Source organism: Dioscorea cayenensis, chromosome 20 (genome assembly GCF_009730915.1).
Source record: "Dioscorea cayenensis subsp. rotundata cultivar TDr96_F1 chromosome 20, TDr96_F1_v2_PseudoChromosome.rev07_lg8_w22 25.fasta, whole genome shotgun sequence".
NCBI lineage: Eukaryota > Viridiplantae > Streptophyta > Magnoliopsida > Dioscoreales > Dioscoreaceae > Dioscorea > Dioscorea cayenensis.
In genome coordinates, this window is record NC_052490.1 from 5,900,074 (window position 1) to 5,912,850 (window position 12,777).

The 12,777-nt window shown below is 37.8% G+C and overlaps 1 pseudogene; it reads right to left on the bottom strand.

Moving 5' to 3' along the window:
* Nucleotides 1-2,270: 2,270 nt before the first annotated feature.
* Nucleotides 2,271-4,151, bottom strand: LOC120251279 (annotated as a pseudogene).
* Nucleotides 4,152-12,777: the final 8,626 nt, after the last annotated feature.

Sequence of the window (12,777 nt, forward strand, 5' to 3'; positions counted from 1 at the left end):
TTATTGAGTTAGCATTGTTTTTGCCAATTGCGACAGCTAGTGTTGAGAGGGTGTTTTCGGTAATGAATATTGTGAAAGCGACTTCGCAACAAAATGGGAGATGATTGGATGAACGATAATCCAGTGAGTCTATATTGAGCAGGAGGTTTTTGGAAATATTGATAATGAAGCAATTCTACAATATTTTCAGAAAATGCAAACTCAAATCGAATCTGAGTTACCTCCTCTTAATCTCATGCCTCGCGTGTTCAACACTAGAACTGGTGTCGGTTCTAGTTCAAGTGTCCCTAGATAACAGTTTTATGTTTTTATGGTGTATGTTTTCAAATTATGGTTATTTTAATCAAAACTTATATTATTGGTTAACTGTGATTTTTTTTTTCCATTTTGCCTTAGCCCCCCCTCCACCCACAGTGGATCCTGGTTCCGCCACTGCCTGGTGTTCTAAGAAGCAAGACGTAGTGGCCTCTCCACAACCAAAGCCAAAAATACATCGTCAGTAACCTCTCATCGCATACCAAGGTGTATGGCTAAAGAGAATGTTATCCGATTGTGGAGTGAATGAAGACCAACCTACCCTATTATTTAGTGTGATAATTGGTCTACAATAGCCATTGCTAAAAAAATCCAGTTCTTCATGGAAGAGTTAAACATATAAATATCGGTATCATCTCATTCGTGGATTAATTAATGATGAAACAATCTCGGTTCAACACTCGCGAGTTCTAGTGAGCAGACTTTTGCCGATATATTTACCAAACCCTACTTGTGAAGAAGCATATCTTTTCTCAAATCACAACTCGGTGTCATCATTCTTCAATCAAGGGAAGGTGTTGAGATGTGTTTGAAAAGTCAAGAAGGAGATGATAAACTCAACCCAACTGGAGATTAGAAAGCTTAGTGATGAGCCTGGAGTAGAGCATGGAGTGCAGTGCTAGTAGCATATAATGAAGGTGTTGTAGTATTTACGTATTATGTTTGTGTGTCCTTGTTTGCATGGTTTATTAAAGTGTGTTCTGTTTAAACTTTGGGAAGTGTACTAAGTGCTTTATTATGTTGAAACCTTTAGCATTTAGCATTATGTGAAAAAGTTGAATTCTTTTTTATTGGTGTGGTGTGGAATACATCAAAAATAGAGAACACAGTGTGCATCTATTGAACTACATCTTCTCAACCAAAGAGCTGTGAATCTCTATTTAGTACTCTTTGATCTTTAATCCAACAACTACCAGAGAGAAGCTCTCAGTGTAATCCACTACTTCTATTTGATTGTAACCCTTGGCTACCAACCTAGCTTTATACCTCTCAACTATTCCATCAAGTTTCGACCGCGTTTATAAACCCATTTGGAGCCAATAGCATTTTTGCATTTGGTAGAATAGTTAACTCCCAAGTATTATTTGATTCCAATGCTTCTAACTCTTGTTGTATAGCTTGTAGCCCATTCATCATCCCTTTTTGCTTGATTATAGGACTTTGGTTCTTGGATAGTTGACAATTTAGCAAGACATGTATGTAGAAGTATTATGGGAATTAATGATGGATGGTTTTGTATCAAGAATATAGGGAGCTAAGTTTGAATTATATTCAGTGCTAGAAGAACTAATGGCAATATCTAAAGCACAAGAAGGAATCTGACATACAAAATCATTCAACCATGAAGGTTTACTAATAACTCTAGTTGACCTTATTAACTCATGAGCATTAAGAAACTCTATGGAGTTTGATTTTTGAACTTGAGGAGGATCATTGTCAAAATGAAAAGATTCTAATTAAATGGAATTATATACTGAAGTGGTGTCATGATCTATTTGAATAGCCACAACATGTAAAGATGAAACAGGATCTTGTTTTGTAATGAACTTATAAGGTAAATAAGTTTCATGAAAAACTACATCTTTGGATATCAAAATTGAATGTGAATCAAGGTCAAACAACTTGAAAGCTTTTTCTCCTAGGTTGTGTCTAATGATTGTACATCTGTGAACAGTTTTTCAAACTTGTCTTTGTTGTCAAATCATGAATCTAATCGTGACTCAGATAGCTCATTTTTTGAACCAAAAATCGAATCGAATCATGAATCGGACGATTCAGAAATAACTAATAATAAGTCTTAAAATTTCATGGAAAATGGATTTCCTATATTTTTAATCCAAAATAAAATTAAATGCCTACTATTAAAAGATGATCATTCACCTATACTTAGTAATTACTCTAAAACTTTGTCAATGAGAAACAAACAAAAACTAAATAAAAATCATTTGTGGTAATCAGAATTCAGCTAAGTCAAAGTCATCTTCATCTTCTTCCGCATCTTCATCATCATTGAATAAAACCAATTCCTCATCTTCCACCTCATCCTTGTTATCATTAAAATCATCTTCGACTTCAACAACTTTGGGTTATCTTGTTCTATCTACATTAAAATTTCTTGGGCCTATTTAAAATAAAAAAGGGTTAGCTTATTTGTTTTTATCTTGTGGTGTTTAACAACCTAAACAAAAAATTACCTCTCTTTCTTTTATTCGTTTGACCTCTTTCCTCAATGCTAAAGCATTCTTGTACATCCATCCATGCATTATCTTTCGGTAAGCAAGGCTCTTCTTGTTCTTTAATCCACTCATTATCAGAATCCATATCCGATAAGCATATCGGATCATAGGTTTCACCCTTTTCTTGCCTCTTGATTTGCCTCATTTGAAGTTGGATGTTGTACTTTACATAGACTAGGGAATTTAACCTTTGTTGCTCTAATCAATTTCTTTTCTTGGAATGTACATGCTCGAAAATGCTCCAATTTCTCTCATAGCCCGTTGCGCCACATATTTGGCTCAATACATGAATTGCCAATTTTTGAAGTTCTTTGCATTGTTCACCATAGCTCTCCCACCACATAGCTACAAAAATTTATATGTTGTAGAATATGTATAGGTTTCATCACTAAAAGAAACATTTAAATGAATAATTTCATAAAATTACCAGGTTGTTTTTTATCTCTTGTTGCTATTGCCATGCTCATTCCAAACATGCCTTTAGCTTTTTTGAACTTCTCAAGTTGAGCATCAATCTTCACTCTTGTCTCCACATCTAGATACATCCTCTCAATGGTTTTATATAAACCCAATTTTACTTTCTCATCCGAATTAAAATTTGTATCAAAATGGAACCTATAAAAATTAGTATTAGCTTAACTTCAATTAAAGCTATAAAATCTATTCATAAACTCATTAGCTGATAGGCTCCTAATAAAACTAAAAACCTAACTTGGGATTCAAGTAGTAGGCTGCTGCATGTAATTGTCTATGAAGTTGCAAATTCTATCTAGTATCAATAATTTCCCACACTTTCTTATACCTATGTAAGGCATTGTTGAAGTTTTGAGCTATTTGTTATTTATCCCTATCCATAGCTTCATAAATATAACCCATGGCGGGTTTTCCATCTCCATCAACCAACTTCAATACTTTCATGAGAGGAGTTACTGCAAAGAGACAAAATTTTACACTATTCCAAAATCTTTTATCATGTAATACAATTTCCTCTACAACTTGTGCATCATCCCTTTTTGAAATTGTATTTTTCAACAAATCTCTTGATGTAAACATTGATTGGAGGGTGACTTTCTTACTTAACAATGATTGTGAAGTAATGAAAGCCGTTACAAATCTAGTCACAGCTGGTCTCGCTAACTCTCCACCTTCTGAATATTTCCTGAATAGGTTAAGAACCAAAAAATGATGATATATAAAGACAGTGATCTTTTTTGCTTTAGCTATTGTGTCACGAAATACAGTGATTTCACCAACGTTAGAGAGGATTAAGTCCAAGCAATGTGCAGCACGAGAAGACCAAAACAAGCATTTTCTCTTATCCTCCAACATACGTCCGACGACGAACATACACGAAGCACTATCTCGGTTTACCACACGAACCACATTCTCTTCTCCTATATCCTCAATCATTGAATCTAACAATTCAAATAATTTCTATGCATCCTTTGTAGCATCTGAAATGTCAATTGATTTCAAGAAAACAGTACCACTTGGGCTATAAACAAGAAAATTAGTTAGTGTTCGGCTTCTACCATCTATCCATCTATCAGACATCAATGTGCATCCCGTTCTCTTCCACTTATCTTTAAACTTCTTCATATTGGCTTTAATAGTTTCAACTTCTTTTTATAAGTAAGAACTTGAGCCTCATGATAACTAGGTGGGTTCAACCCTTTCCAATACTCACCAACCGAATTCAACATTTGAATGAACAATGGCTCTTCACTAAATTAAATGTTAAAAGCATTACCATATAAAAAAATATACATATATCTTGTATGACTGGTTCCCTTGGCTTGACCATTTCATTCATGGTTCGTTGTTGTGTCTTCCGATTTTAAAAGAGAAAAGGCTCCATCTTGATCTTCTTTGATTTGTCACTTGAACTTCACATCTCCATAATACAATCATTTCTATTTGTTAAAGATTATTATATGTTCAAGTGATCACTATTGACTCGTTCCTCACCACTTCATGCATGTTTGTCACCTCTTGCCACATTTGTAGTCCTTTCTTATGTTTTCAGTTACAGTCAAGCCATTGTATCTATGTTCTATAAAAGGAAATACAAACACAAGTATATTTGGTGTGGGGTTCGATTACCTTTCATGGTACCAGAGTAGGTATTCTTCTAGTTCATGTTCACATATTGCCATGGCTACCTCAAGCACCACCATCACACACACTGTTGCAATTTCTTCTCCCACCGCATCCTCCTCTCAGGCCATTAACGTGGCTAGAATCTGTACTCACATACCCATCACATTGGACCTCCAGTCGTCCAATTACTCTAAGTGGCGTACTCTTTTTCTTGTGACACTTGGGAAATACGGACTTTCCAACCACGCCGACGGTACTGACCCTCGTTATGATGATTCCGAGTGGGTGCAACATGATTATATTGTTCTTTCATGGATCTACGGCTCTATATCCATAGAGATCCTTGACTTGGTAATGAGCCTCGACGCTACCACTCATGGCATCTGGACGGACATCGAAAATATGTTTCCCGACAACAAGAAAAGGCGCATCGTCTTCCTCGAGGCCGAGTTTTGCAATATCAACCAGGGAGATATGACAATAACCGAGTATTGTCACAAGCTCAAGACTATGGCAGATGTTCTCGGTGACATCGACCAACCCATCTCAATGAAACATTAGTCCTCATAATGCTTGGGGCCTCAACAACAACCCCGCAACTATGGCTACTTTGCTACCTATGCAATCACCTTTTCCTCACCTTCATTCGTGTGCATTCCTTGCTCCTCCTTAAGGAAACGCAACACAAAAATACCACCAAGAGCATTACCCCTATCACGCTCTTGTTTCACCACTCACCTCCATAATAGATCATGGAAATACCAATGATCGTGGTGTTCGTGGTGACCATGGTAACTTCAACGGCCATGGTCATGGTGGTCGTGGCAAGGGCCATGGTCGTGGTGGTCACACCGGGCAAGGAAGTGGCCGCAACCAGAATTTCACCAACTCATCATCAGGTTGGGCACCTTTTTACAACCCTTGGACTGGGGTGATTCATGCATGGCCAAACCAGTGGTGCTCTCCTCCTAATACTGGCATTCTCGGTCCACGTCCATCATTCTCTCCTCAAGCGCACGCAACCTTTGCTCAGTTCACCCCTTCCTTGCCACATGCTCCAGCATCTCACCTCAATGCACTAGCTTCGGATTAGTCTGTCCTCATCAGCACCCTCAACAATCTCTCCTTGCTGTCTCTCAATGGCTCCAAATAGTACATGGATTCCGGAGCCACGGCACACATGTCATCAAGCTGGTATTCTCTCTTCTCCTTCTCCTGTCCCAGCATCTTTTCCTCATATTTTAGTTGGTAATGGTGCCTCTATTCCCATTACTCATACTGGTCATACTTCCATTCCTAGCTCACACTATCCCCTTCTCCTAAACAATGTTCTTGTTGCTCCAAATATTATCAAAAATCTCATTTCCATTCGAAAGTTTACAACTTACAATATTTGTTCAGTGGAATTTGATCCGTTTGGCTTCTCCGTGAAGGATCTTTTGAACCAAGAAAGAGATCCTCCGATGTAATAGCTCAAGTGGATTGTATCCTCTTTCCCTTTCTTTGCTTCCACCTCTCGCCTCAAGTCCTTGCTACTCTCCATGCTTCAACAAATTTGTGGCACTGTCGTCTAAGGTATCCTGGTCGCCATGTTCTTCAATCTTTTCTTAAACACTCTGTTATTCGATGTAATAAACCGGGAACCTCACTATGTCATGCACCCGCTAACTTTCGAGGGCGTCATGTCCGGCTTCCTTTTTCCTCTTCAAGTTCTATTACAACTTCTCCGTTTGAATTAATTCACTATGATGTATGGAGCTCGCCTATCTCTTCTTTCTCCTGGTTTTCATTATTATCGGATAATTTTTGGGACGACTACACTCATTTCTCCCGGACATATCCTCTTTGCCACAAATCAGGGACGTATTTTCTATCCTCAAAAGCTTTCATGCCTACATCCAAACTCAATTCAACACTTCTCTTGATACATGCAATGTGATAATGGCCGTGAATTTGATAACAATGTTTCCCGCTCATTTTTCTCCAACACGGTGTCCTTCTCCGATTATCATATCCATATACTTTGCAACAAAAATAGCAAAAGTGAGCGCATGATTCGCACAACCAATAATGCCATTCAGTACTTTTTCTCTTTCAAGCCCAAATGTCGGCATCATTCTGGGCTGAAGCACTTTCCGCTGCCACATACCTCCTAAATCATCGCCCATGCCAATCACTTAATTTCATGACACCATATGAGAAGTTGTTTCGTTCTCCACCATCCTATACACACCTTCGTGTCTTTGGTTGCCTCTTCTATCCTAACCTCTCTGCCTCGGTACCTCACAAACATGCACCTTGCTTCACCCCTTGTGTCTTCCTCGAATACCCAACCAACCACAAGGAATAACGGTGTTTGGAACTTTCTTCTCGTCGCATCATCACTTCACGCCATATTGTGTTTGATGAGATAGTTTTTCCTCTTGGCAAGGAGCTCACACAGTCACCCTCTTTTCTTAACTTCTTATTTGATTTTGTCTCCACCACTACTCCACCTATCGTCCCCTCCCCAAGTGTTGCCACAACTCCATCATCTCCTGTCGTTGTTACACCACCAGCCATGTCAAACACAACAACTCCATCTTCATCTACTTCTTCAAGGCCTAATCTTCATCCCATGGTTACGAGCCAAGGATGGTATTCGGCAACAAAAAGATTTTCAACCTTGCCACTACCACTAGCACAATTTCACCCATTCCTTCTTCCACCAGCGCTGCTCTTAATGATTCCCATTAGCGTCGTGCTATACAAGAAGAATACGATGCCTTTATTCACAATAACACTTGGACCTTAGTGAAACTCCCACTGCGATTGCAAACTTCATCACTAGAAAATGGATATTCAACATAAGATGAATCCCGACGGCTCCCTTGCCGCTTCTACGAAAAAGCCCGTTGGGTGCGTCCGTAGGTTTTCCTAGCGACCCGGCGTCAATTACAATGAAACATTCTCACCGGTCGTCAAACCGTCCACCATCGATTAGTTCTTGGTCTTGCTATGTCAATGATTGCCCATTCACCAAATCAAAGACAAGAACGCTTTTCTCAATGGATCTTTGCAAGAAACCATCTACTACCAGCAACCTACAGGTTTTGTCTATCCTTCTTGTCCACAACTTGTATGTCGGCTCAACAAGCCCCTCTACGATCTAAAGCAAGCACCTCGTGCTTGGTTTCATCATTTTGCACACTACATCATCTCTATTGGGTTTGTAAGCTCCCATTCGAACAATTCTCTTTTCATCTTCTGCCATGGATCCGACACTGCCTATCTCTTACTTTACATTGACAACATTGTGCTCATGGCCTCATCTCCTGACCTACTTCATCATCTCATCTCCTCCTTACAGTCCAAGTTTGCAATGACTGATCTTGGCTCTCTACATCACTTCCTTGAAATTACAATATCCCATGCTCCAACTGGCCTATTTCTCTCCCAACGTCAGTATGCAAATGAAATTCTTGAGAGGGCTGGCATGTCCTCGTGTAATCTATGTCTCACACCCATCGATTCCCGTCCAAGACATTCATCTAATGGACCTCTCGTTCATGATTCGTCCCATTATCGCAGTCTCGCTAGAGCTCTCCAATACCTCACCGTAACTCGTCCCGACATTTCTTACACCGTGCAACAAGTGTGTCTCCATATACATGATCCATGGGAGCCTCACTTGCACTTAGTCAAGCGCATCCTGCGCTACTTCAAAGGCATCCTTGATCATGGTCTTCAGCTGTACAAAAACTCCTCCACCACAGACTTGATAGCCTACTCCGACGCAGATTGGGGCGGGTGCCCTGACACCCATCGTTCGACCTCTGGCTACTGTGTTTTCCTCGGAGATAATTTCATCTCGTGGTCTTCCAAGTGCCAAACAACCGTCTCACGGTCAAGTGCCAAGGCCGAGTATCGGGCCGTCACTCACGCCGTTGCAGAAACGTGCTAGCTATGACAACTCCTTCAAGAACTCCACCGACCGCTATCCAAGGTGACACTCGTTTACTATGACAACATCAACACTGTTTATTTGTCATCTAATCCAATACAACATCGTTGCACCAAACATCTCAAGTTAGACATTCACTTCGTTCGTGAAAAAGTTGCACTCGGCGAAGTTCGAATTTTGCATGTACCATCGTCATCCCAGTTTGCTGACATCTTCTCTAAAGGATTGCCTTCTCAACTCTTCTATGAATTCAAATCCAGTCTCAGCATCAGTTCCCCGAATGCTTCCATTGTACAGGGGTGTTAAAGAATATTATCTATTCATGTGATCACCATTGACTCGTTCCTCACCACTTCATGCACGTTTGTAACCTCATGCCACGTTTGTAGCCCTTTCTTATGTTTTCAGCTACATTCAAACTGTTGTATCTATGTTCTATAAAAGGCAATACAAACACAAGTATATTTGGTGTGGGTTTCAATTATCTTTCATTATTATTCTTTTCTTTTCTTTTCATCCAAAATCTTTTGGAACAACTCTCTAATTGCGATAGGAACATCATTACAAGCAACAACTTCACCTTGTATTCCGGCAAGATGATGTTTCATTCTAATCACACCACCTCAATACTTATTTCGGCAATACTTGCATTCCAATCTCATTCTATTTTCATCAATCTTGTAACAATGTTCCCATGTAACATCAACCTTTTTATCTTTAGCTTTAGGAGCCATGCCAAAGTGAGGCGAGGGAGGATAACTTACTAGCAAGTGCGCTTGTTGCATGCTAGCGAGAGAAAAAGAATCGGGGACCACTAGAGAAGGAGGTGGGATAGAAGGAGCCCGGTGTTGCCTTTCTATCTTGCCGGTGATTGAGGGAAGGAGAAACATTGACAATTTTAGGTTTTTAATATAACTTGAGTTATGGGCTTGGGCTTTTAACTTATAAATTAGATAAGATTTTTAAATTTTTAAAAATTTTTGATAAGCACAACACAAAAAAATAACCCAAATTTAATGTATTTATGGAATCGATGTGAATCGGGTGATCGGACGATTCAAATCGAGATAGATCCATGAATCCGATGATTCACACCGATTCAAAGTATGGTGATTCAAACCCACGTCACGTATCGTAGGGGTTGAATCGAGCCCAGTGCCGATCTGAATTGGTAATCAGTGATTCTAACAACTATTATTAGTAGCTAAACACAAGCAACCAAAAAGTTTAAAAGAGTTGTAACAAGGAGGCTGGCCATAAAGAATTTCATATGGTGATTTCCAATTTAAAACAGGTGTGGGAAGCCTTTTTATTATGTATGCGGGGCAGTGAGAATGGATTTCCCCAAAATTTTCTAGTAAAGCTCTAGCTATTTGTAGTAAATGCTTATGTTTTGTAGCAGCTATCCCCATTCTGCTGTGGAGTATAAACACATGACTCTTGGTGTATAATACCATACTAACTAAACATGTTTTGGCAATTGAGACTTAAATTTCAACTCTATTATCAAATCTAACTACTTCAGTTGAAGTTTTAAATTTATTTAAAACCATTTTGCAGAAAGTATCTAATATCTTGGTGGTTTGAGCTTTATGCTGCATCAAATATGCCCAAGTAGCTCTACTAAAATCATCTGCAATGGTAATTACATAATGCCCTCTTGAAATTGAATGTTGCCTATATGCACCCCAAATATCAATGTGAATAAGTTGAAATATGAGAGTAGTTTGCATTTTACTTGATGGAAAAGGTCATCTTTGTTGTTTTGCAAGTGGACTGACAACACAAAATTTATTCTTAGCACCAATTTTATTTGCAGTCATAAGAATATATTTAAGAACATCTACTGAAGAATGACCAAGTCTTTCATGCTAAATTGAATATTCACATATGGCATTTACATTGACTGAAAATATAGACTCAAAAGCTAAGACAAGAAACCAATTGAAAAAGAATGTAGATCTGATAATCTCCTCAAAAAGACTTCTTGTCAAGGTTGTATAACCTTCCTACTACCCTCTTTGCTCCCAAAAACTTCTCTAGTCTTTAGGTCCTGCAAAATGCAGTATGTGGGAAGAATTCAAATTTTATACAAGCTGTATTTGCTAATTTGTTCACAGAAAGCAGGTTTAATTTAAAATTTGGAATATGTAAGCTTTTGTAATGACAAGGTTATTTTAGTGTTTGATATTACCAATATGATGTACTAGCTTGACTGATCCATTAGGTTAATAGACAATAATTTGTCTTAGAGGTTTAGTCATGAAGCTGAGGATTACAGATATGTGGTTTTAGGCTCCAGGATCAACTATCAGATCAAAATAAGTTAAAGCATGACTTATGACAATACCTGCAAAGTTATGCAAGTGTGCAAAATTGACCCTCACTGGATCTTCATTAATTCATTCTTTACCATTTCTGATATCAATGAAATCTGGTCATTCCCTTTTTTTTGCTCTTCCATTTTTGATTTAGTTGACCTGGTTGGTTGCAAAGGCCTTTTCTGCAGTGAAATTCTTTTCCTTTTGTCCTAGCAACTCTTTATACCGGTTTGGATAACCATACAATTTTAAACAGGTTTCTTTCACATGTTCACTTCTATAACAATGTTAACAATACAACTGTCTCTCATCTACTATTCCCTTCAGTTTATTCCCATTCTTGCTATTCAGATTCTTCCTGAACTCTTCTAAAGCTCTAGTCAATCACGTAGCATTGTTCTCCAACTGTTTCCTGATTAACTCTCATGTGAATCTGCTCCTTTTACATCTCGCTCACCAAGACCATAGAATATGCCTTATTAACACTAGGCAAAGGGTCCATTGCCAAGATTTACGGACTTACTACGTGAATCGTAGCTTTTCGTTTTAAAATTAAACCCATTAGAAAAATTGCATGGAGTCGAGTTGAGAAGGGTCCAATTTCATAACTGAAGCTTTTGTTGGTCCACATGTACATTGTGGGAACATGCATGAGACGTATCAATAACGACAAGTCTCTTGTTTTGTATAACCATGACCTACATGTTTCCTCGAGAAATTGATGCTATTTTTCTCTGCAATTGCTTCAATAATGGGTCATCATATTCTCAAAATCTTTCTCCCAGTTCAAGCCATAAACTTTCAAGCTAAGTTTGCATGGATGAATGCTTATAGTATATCTTTAGATATGGAATTCAAAATCTATGATGTCACCATACAATCAACTGGAATCCATTTATCATATACAAGAGCATCCACACAAGGTTTTATACATTTTCCATTTATAAAACCCAGCTTCAGCTTTGCTCCAAGAACACTATTAATAGATCTACTCCATGACAGGTAATTCCTTCCATTTAAAGGAGTATTGACAAGAATCATACTTGGATGATCAGAACTCTGTAATTGCATAGAATCTCCATCATTCTGCAATCTTGATCCCATTAAATTCTCTTCCATCAGATCACTCAATGCATCCTCCATTGCCAAAGCTCTTCTTAATTGAAATTGCGATGATACCATGAACAAAACCTCTTTACTCAATCATAGTAACACTAACTATATAGTCTTGCTGGCCTATTATTTTTGGATCAAAGACCTAATCCTATGTTTCTTTTCTGAATGTCTCCTCTTTTTTTGAATCAAAACACTAATCTTATGGTTTCATTGAAAAATAGGATTTAGTATTGGCTGGCAATTTTAATCAAAACACTAATGCTATATTTTCATTTTGAAATGTCTAATATCTTTAAATCAAAACACGAATCCTATGTTTTCTCTTCTTAATGTTTAAATCAAAACACTAATCTGATTTTTTGTTTTCGTAATGCCTCATATGTTTCCTATTTTTTAATTGAAACACTAATCCTCTTTTTTTTTTTCAGAATGTATCTTATAATCAGTTGTGAATAAAAATCTAAATCCTTTGTTTCCTTTTCATAATGTCTCATTTTCTAAATCAAAACATTAATCCTATCTTTTTTTCGAATGTCTGCTAATTTTTAATCAAAACCCATATTTTATGTTTTCTTTTCAGAATATCACACATTTTTCATCCAAAACCCTAATTATATTTTTTCTTTTCAGAATGCCACCAATTTTCAATCAAAACATAAATCATATGTTACTTATTCGAATCTCTCTTATCTTTTAATCAAAACACTAATCGTATGTTTTCATTTCAGAATGTGTTCTATTTATA